Genomic DNA, 7,987 nt, shown 5'->3' with positions numbered 1-7,987 from the left:
GATTTTTTTGAGGGAGTTTCTGCTGCTTTTATTGTCTTTGTACATCTATTCAAATGGTCCCTTTTCTCACTTTTATGTTTTGTTCATTTGTTACCTTATCAGAGAGGCCATCCCTGCCCACTGCATTATAGCCCTTCACTGACTTCAGAGCACCTAGCACCACCATAATATATACATACACACACACAGTTTATGCACACAGATATATTTCAGACTAAGCATATATTTATGTATAAGATACACACATATGCATTATTCTTACCTTTCCATAAGCTCCATATAAGCTTCATATAGTATCATGCTGGCCTGTAATCTCAGTGACTCCAGAGTCTCAGGTAGGAAGATTGCATGCTCCAGGCCAACTTGGACAATTTAGTGAGGCCCTGTCTCACAAAACAAAAAGGGCTAGGGTGTAGTTCAGTAGAAGCACACCCCTGAGTTCATTGCATTAAACAAGTTATTTAATTTCTCAAATTATTATTTGCCCAAATCTACAAGTTGAAGGTAAATATTGATATTTGGTATTTTATTGGGAAGATAATTCTTGACTCTTATTTTATAAGTCAGAAGAAAGAAACAAAGCTTAGCTTTTCAAAAATTGTTTACCCTGACAAAAATAAAATTCTAAACTTGCACTTGCTTCAATGCCCTGAATAATATAAAATAATTGATTTTACAATAAACCTGAAATTCCTTGAAGCACCAGTTTAACAAATTTATCCCCACAATAATTCTGAAAATATTAATTTAATTAAGGCAAATAATTGTGTCTTGTCAAATGGGAATATTGGATCTCTGTTTGTTTATTGTTTTATATTCCAAGGGGCTTCCCAGAAATGCACCAATTTAAAATCTTGTTAATTAGCCATTATTTAATGAGATTAACTATCATTATTTTGGGATACTAAGTATAGTGAAAATAATAGCTGAGGAATATAACTATGCTAAGCAATCATTAACTTGGTTTATTTATCCTAACAACAATGAAAATTTTATAAAGAAAGACAAGAATTTAAAAAAAAAAAAACAACAATGTTTGTCTGTTTGTTTTCCACAGATACATCACCATGTATCTGTGGAACACAATGCTGGTTAGTGTTCAAAACATTTATTGAATGATTGATTGATGGATATAAAACCAATCTAATCATATGGAGGACGTATTTCCTCAACATTATTGTCAATTACCTCCAGGTTCCATTGGGAACATAGGTGCTGCTAGTTATTCCTAAAGAAATTGAGATAGAGAACTGGTTAGAAGAGGATATTCATATCTTCTGAATTTACTGCAAAATAGTTTCACTGATTTACAATAGCTATATAGTGGATGAATAAAGGTATGGGAAGAAATGTTACTTGCTGAGAATGAATAACTCAAGGTGCCTTTCTTTGTTTGGGGCCAAGCTCCAGATAAGACATTTACTTTCCTCAACTAACAGTACCATGAGGTTTTTTCCAAAAATATAATTTATGAAGTGAATAACTTAAAATTTATCAGAGTTCATATTTGTCTCAAATATATATATATATATAACTTCCACTAATTATGTGCAGATAAAATAGCCAACTAGTTGATATTTTTAATCAATAAACTCTTTGGGGATAGTTATCTATTCTTTGTAAATTTTTATTTCAATAAAAATTATTATTTTAAATAATAATTTCAATATAATAATTTACCAAAAAAAAGCACATACAGATTCAAAATCACTTATACTAAATAAACATTGGAAATAAGATATACTCCATAACTTTGTGTCAAAACACAAGTGATACCAAATTGACCTGAAGCAATTTACAGTTCTTATATAACCCATTTTCAACCCCCAGCCCTGTGTTGCAGCTCCGCCTACAGGAGTGTGTCTTCCCCACCACACTGGGCAGGAGCTAGTGCTGACAGTTAGGGCACCATCATATTTGCAGAATGCTTTATACCTGATCTGCCTCCACCCATGTGTTTCATGCCTTTTCCCTGTCCCCACAGAAACTGCAGGACAAGGATGAGCATAGAGCCACCTTCAGTGAGATCAGTACGTCAGGGTACTGGCTGCTGTCAGAGATGGAAATGCAGGTGTTACTCATCATTACCAAGTGCTTTGAGGGCATGAAGGTGGCTGCTTAAGCTGTGGATGCCAAGAATGTGGGTGCCTGAGTAGGCCAATGTGTGGGCACTGTGGGGATCTCCAAAACTAGGTACTGGGCCTTTCCCCTGACTGCCCATCCACTGTTCCTTTCCCCAGGACACCCAGATTCTCATAGAGCTATACAAGTCAGGTTATGCCCACCCTGGTGACGTGGAATTTGAGGACTTCAGCCAGCCTGTGATCTGTACACACAGAAAATGGCCTGGACACCCGCTCAGATGGAGAGCCTAAGTTCCAGGCCCCTGGCCATAGTTGTGCCAAGCACTGGCCTTTTGGGAAGAAGAGCAAGGTGGGGGCCCAGAATCTTGTGTGAGAAGACAGTAAGTGGGGACAGCTGAGGCCCTAATGAGTTGAGCCCAGCCAGAGGAATGCTGAGTCCTGGGCAAGACTTTCCTCTTTGCTACATGCCTAGGCTGGAGGGAAGGAAGGCAAGTCAGCAGCACATTGACCTGGGAGTCCCCTGAGGCTGAGGAGAGCACGATGTTGTCCTGTGGCATCTGTCTGCTGATGCTCGGGATGCTGGGAGAAGATCTGCTGGTGGAATTTGTGCTGGACTGACAGCTTGTGTTCCTGTCTTTTAGGAATGCCCCTAACCCCAGATCTCTATCCAGCTGATGGATCCTTATGCCCTATAGTTTTGGTATTCTTTTTTTTTTTTTGGTTTGTGTGTTTTCAGCATCAGACATAAACCCTAATACCACCGGTTTATATCTTGGACAGCTCCTGACTCCCTAGTATGCCTTAGATACCTCCCACTGACATCAGCCATCCTGGTCTTAAGCCCTCTCCTCCTAAGCTGTAACCCCTGACCTTTCCTGCATTCCACAGCCCTCTATGAGTGGCATGCCACTTTGGCCTGTGTCTGAAGCCATTCTTCATGCAAATGTCTCCTGTACCTCCTTCTAAACTGAGTCCAGAAAGCCCAGTGGACTATAGCATCACTGTTCCAGCCCCTAGACCTAATAGTCAAGGGATGTAGGAGATGGGATAGGGAGAGGTGTGACCTCTTTCTCTGAGTCTAATGAACTCCCTGTTACCTCTCAGATATTGTGATGCCCTTACACGTATTTTCTGTGTGATTATGCATCTTGAGTTGGGATTTTGTTACTGTTTTTATTTCTTTTTTGCTTTTGCTTCTCTGCATTCATACTTATGTTCATCCTTCTGTCCATCTTCATTTTCTGCCCTCACCTCCTCCTTGCTTGCCCCCTCCTGGACCCAGCTGGTAGTCAAGCCCCCAACCCTCTTCCCCCTAGAGGGTGTCATGTCCTTGGCCTTGCCTTATGGGTTCCCTTACCAGGTATGTCTATGATCCATTGGTCTTATTGAGTGAGATCAGTAAGTCAGTCAATCTGTGGCTATCATCCTTCCAGATCCTTCCAGGAGGCCATGGGGTAAGTGAGGACTGTGGGAGGAGGGGTGGCACTGGCCCTCCCATCACCAAGGTGGTGGACCATAGGCTTGCTTCCTGCAGCCAGCTGGGCCCCACTTCTTCTTCACTCTGTCTATGACCTTGCTCCCAAGATATTTGGAAGGGTAGGAAGGTGGACTTGAATCCTCAGGAGTGTGCAGCACCTGGAAGCTTCAGCTTCAGAATCCCAGACTCAACCCTCTCTTTCCTTTGCAGACTGTGGCTTCAGAGGATTTTAGCCACTTGTCCCTGGAGCAGCAGAGAAAGTGGCTGCAGTAACAGAAGAACACAACCAGGAGCTGCAGAAGGAGGTGAATCAGAGGTAGGGCCTGGCAGAGGGGCCAGGCAGGGGACTGAAGAGTGCCATTGGGTTATATTTAAAAGAATGGTATGCACAGCAGTAGAGTGCTTGCCTAGCACAGACAAAAAGTAACCATAAAATATTTACACTCAAATGCACCCAAAAATGTCACAGAGACACCAGCAGGGAGGTTTTATAGGTGATTCTTCATGAGCCTGGAGGAAACTTTTGCTTTTGCTCCCATGCAAGGATTTCTAGCAAACAGAGTGAAAGCTGCCAGCTTATTTAGAAGGCTGGGAAACCTGGGTTCCCAAATCAGTGAGCAAGAATTCAAGTCAATGAAGTTACGGGCTCATTTTACCTCACTTCTGGTTTTAGATACAAAATCCTGGCAAGAAAATTTAATGATGTACTACAAAACAATACATGGCATGGTGGTGTTAGTTGGGTGCAGGTATCTAATGCCACAGAACTGTATGCTTCATAGTAATAGTAATCACAAGATGAAATTTTGTGTTATGTCTCCTTCACTAGGTTAGGAAAAGGGTTATTTTTTAAAGAAAAAAATACATAATCAATTGGGCATTATCCCAACAATACAAACATGGTTCAATATCAAGAAGCCTTACAGTCTAATCCATCACATTAAAGAGCTAAAAGGAAATAAAAGCATATGGCTAACTATTTAATAATTCAAACATTTAAATATTAAAAATAAAAATCTGCCAGATTAAAAAGAAAATCTTTACTCACTTTCTGCCAAGCAGCAAATTCCTCTTCCCAGTCCTGCACAAAATAGGAATTATGTTTGCCACTTGCCAGGAGGTGGTCAAGTTCTAGTTTTCTATCTGCGAGTTACCTCTTGGACAGACAGGGGTGAAGTTGCATCCTCCACTGTGTGGTTTCTGGGTTTCTATGATCGAGCAGCAGATACAGGGTATGTGCCTAGAGTCAAGGCAGCCTGCTCATGAATTCCAGCTCCTGGAGGTAATGGGCAGCTTGATATAACTTTTAGTGTCTCAGTTTCTTCATCTGTGACATGGGTCAAGTAATAACTGAAAGGAAGCTGAGCTGAGGTCTCTCATATTCCACTAGTGCTCTACAGCTCCCACTACCCAGATGTATAGAGGAGATGGGAATGGGAGACTAATGACAGGAATTGCAGCTAGAATCACGGACATCCACTGTACTCCAGGCTCTATTCTACTCACTTCACATGGACTTCCTGGATATCTTAGGTTTTTCTAAGAGATTATGAGCACAGATAGGATTCTGACTCTCTTACTATGTTTCCTTTCTTTCCTGTCCATTTCCAATGCTGGTAATAAAACCTAGTGCCTTGCACTTGACAATGGAGTGCTCTGATATTGAGCTACTTCTTACCCCCCTAGAGGAATATATATATATATATTTGTTAGAACTTGCTGTGTACAAGTACTGTACCAGTCCTCACAACAGCCCACATGGCACACACATGCATTTATTCCCATTTTCAAGGTTAAAGTCTGCAGATAGTGCTCTATAGCCTAAGCTCACACCACCAGGAAATGCCCACCTGAGATGCCAACCCAGGCAGTTAGCCCTACTAGAATTGGAGCTCTTTTTTTGTGGGTTTGGCCACATTGCCCAGGCTGGCCTCTAACTCTTGGGCTCAAGAAATCCTAATACTTCAGCCTCCCCAGTAGTTGACACCACAATTGCAGACCACCATGTCTGGCCCCCACATTTGAGTTCTAATCAGTGTGTGGCCTTGCTCCTTGCTGCGAGCCTCTGTTCGTCCACTACTCTTTTCTTCCCCGTCGTGCCCCAGGGAATCTCTGAATAAAATGAAGTGCGTGTATGAGAAGACACCCCAGATGGGTGACCCAGCCAGCTTGGAGCCCCAGATCACGGAAACACTAAGCAACATCAAACAGCTGAAATTAGAAGTACAGAAGTATAAGGTAAGGGGAAGGCCCTGGGGAGGGGTAGAGTCATCACCAGCCTGGCTAAGTTACTTCTGGGTGAGGTACAGGGATCCAGTTGTTTCTCATCAACATCTTGGGTGTGCATGGATGATCTCAGGAAAAATCCAGGTGCAGGGTGGGCCAACCTCTGAACCCTGGCCTGGAGATGATGTGATCTCATCCTCCAAGGCTTGGCTGGCAGAAGCTGAGACCCGGGTCCTAAGAAACCTAGGGGACAGCCTGTGCCAGCACACCTGTTCTCACAACCCCCCCATCCAGTGTCCCCAGGGACAGTAGCAGAAACGCTTCACAGGTCAACAAGGAGAGGTGAGCCAGGAGGCCAGAGCACGTATGGCCAGAGAGACACAGAGGACCTGCCTCCATCTGCCTTCTTGCCCCACACAGCTCTGAAGAGCACACCTCAGAAGAGGTCCAGGAAACCCCTATGCACATGGCATGTGATGAGGATTTTGAGGAGCCTGCATCACCCATAGGCCAGTGTGTGTCCATTTACCACTTTGAAGGTGAGAACACATGGGGGTGGAGGGGTGGGGGCACATCAGTTGCTCTGGTGTGTCTGGCTAGTTTGTTCAAGTTTTTCTAATGCAGAGAACTGGGCCCACCCCACAATAGGGTTCAGTGAAGGCAGCATCTCTGTGACCAAGGTGAGGACCTCAGTCTGATGGAAGAGGACAAAGGCAATGGCTGGATATGGGTCTGGCAGACACAGGGAGGTGAAGGCTATGTGCCCACCTCCTACCTCTGAGTGCCACTCAACTGAACCTGCCAGAAGCAGGAAGAGAGGGCCTATAAGCTGCTGCTCCTGGGCCATGGGGAGCCCCAGGACCTATGCACTTCATTTATGCCCCATAGCTTTGGCTGTGACCTGTGTAACCTGCTGCCCACCCCCATCCCACCTGTCATCCCAATAGACCTGCTGTGCCTTTCAAAATCAATGTACATACTCATGTTCAAGTCTTTTCTTCCTGCCACTTGGATTGGGCCATTTTGTTACATATCATTCTTGTTGATCTGCAATAAAGCAACCATAGCAGGGTTTCAAATATAAAACTTCAGAATATGAACAAGCCCCTGAGCACTTTGGTGTAACTCATTCAAAATGACCAGTTAAATTCTGCTACACTTGTTTGATATTGTTCTGCTCTTTCTATGGAGGAAGAAGGAACTCATATTGACACCTTTGGTTAGCCCAGTCATATTCACTTCTACATTCACTCATTGTACTATGGTAAATAAAATGTATCTAAGTCACAGAATTTATGTTAATTTATTACATCAGCAGTAGGAAGCTTTGAATGGGAAAGGGACTTGCATTCATGTTTAGGGTTAAATTATGAATTGTTAGTTTAAATCTGAGAATATGGTAAAAACAAGATTTTAACTAGTAATGTTTTCTATGAACATGAGTAGAGCTCAGAAAGGATTCAGAAATTAAGAATGACTATAGAAAATTTAAATCTATCCTATATGCTTGGGGTTGTGGTTCAGAGGTAGAGAGCTCACCTAACACATGCAAAGCCCTGAGTTCTATCCTCAGCACCACATAAAAATAAAAACATAAAATAAAAATATCGTGTCCAACTACAACTAAAAAATAAATACTAAAATAAATCTATCTCATATCTCAATATTCAATTTGCAAGCTTATCTCATATCTTTGTGTGTTTCAAAAACTGTCTTCTATTAAATGTTACTGAATCTAAACCATCATTGTCAAGGTAACTATATATGTCTAAATACACTTGTTCTGCTTTCCAGTGAAGCATTAGTCAAAATTACTTCTATGGGATGAAAACAAGAGTGACCCCACAGAAAGTTGTAGAAAAGCAAAGGCAACATGTTATAGTGTTTGAATATCAGATTATAGAGTCTATGAGGAATAAGAAGGCACTTAATCCATACACATTATCATGTTACATTATTCAATTTCCCTGAACTGCAATGGAGCAGCCAACATGGGGCAACTTATCAATAACAGGTCCTCCAGTTTAATTTTATATTGAAAATAAAAGGAGGTATTCTTTTAAATACTGCTCGTTCTTATTTTAGTTGTAGGAAAAACTTACCTTTTTGACAAGTTTCCATGATAACAAGATGTAAACTGTTTCATTTGCTTTGAAATGCAGAAATAAGTAAGCATATCACTGGGATTTCATTGATTTTT

At 42.0% G+C, this 7,987-nt stretch overlaps 1 pseudogene; it reads left to right on the top strand.

Annotated features, from left to right (window-relative positions):
* The first annotated feature begins 1,085 nt into the window (after window positions 1-1,085).
* LOC124078560 (cdc42-interacting protein 4-like) lies at window positions 1,086-6,583 on the top strand (annotated as a pseudogene).
* The last annotated feature ends 1,404 nt before the right edge of the window (window positions 6,584-7,987 follow it).

This window comes from Marmota monax, unplaced genomic scaffold (genome assembly GCF_021218885.2).
Source record: "Marmota monax isolate L192 unplaced genomic scaffold, Marmota_monax_Labrador192_F-V1.1 WCK01_AAM20220418_F8-fsc02337, whole genome shotgun sequence".
Classification (NCBI taxonomy): domain Eukaryota; kingdom Metazoa; phylum Chordata; class Mammalia; order Rodentia; family Sciuridae; genus Marmota; species Marmota monax.
The sequence above is the reverse complement of the archived record's forward strand: the minus strand, read 5'-3'. Positions and strand labels throughout refer to the sequence as shown.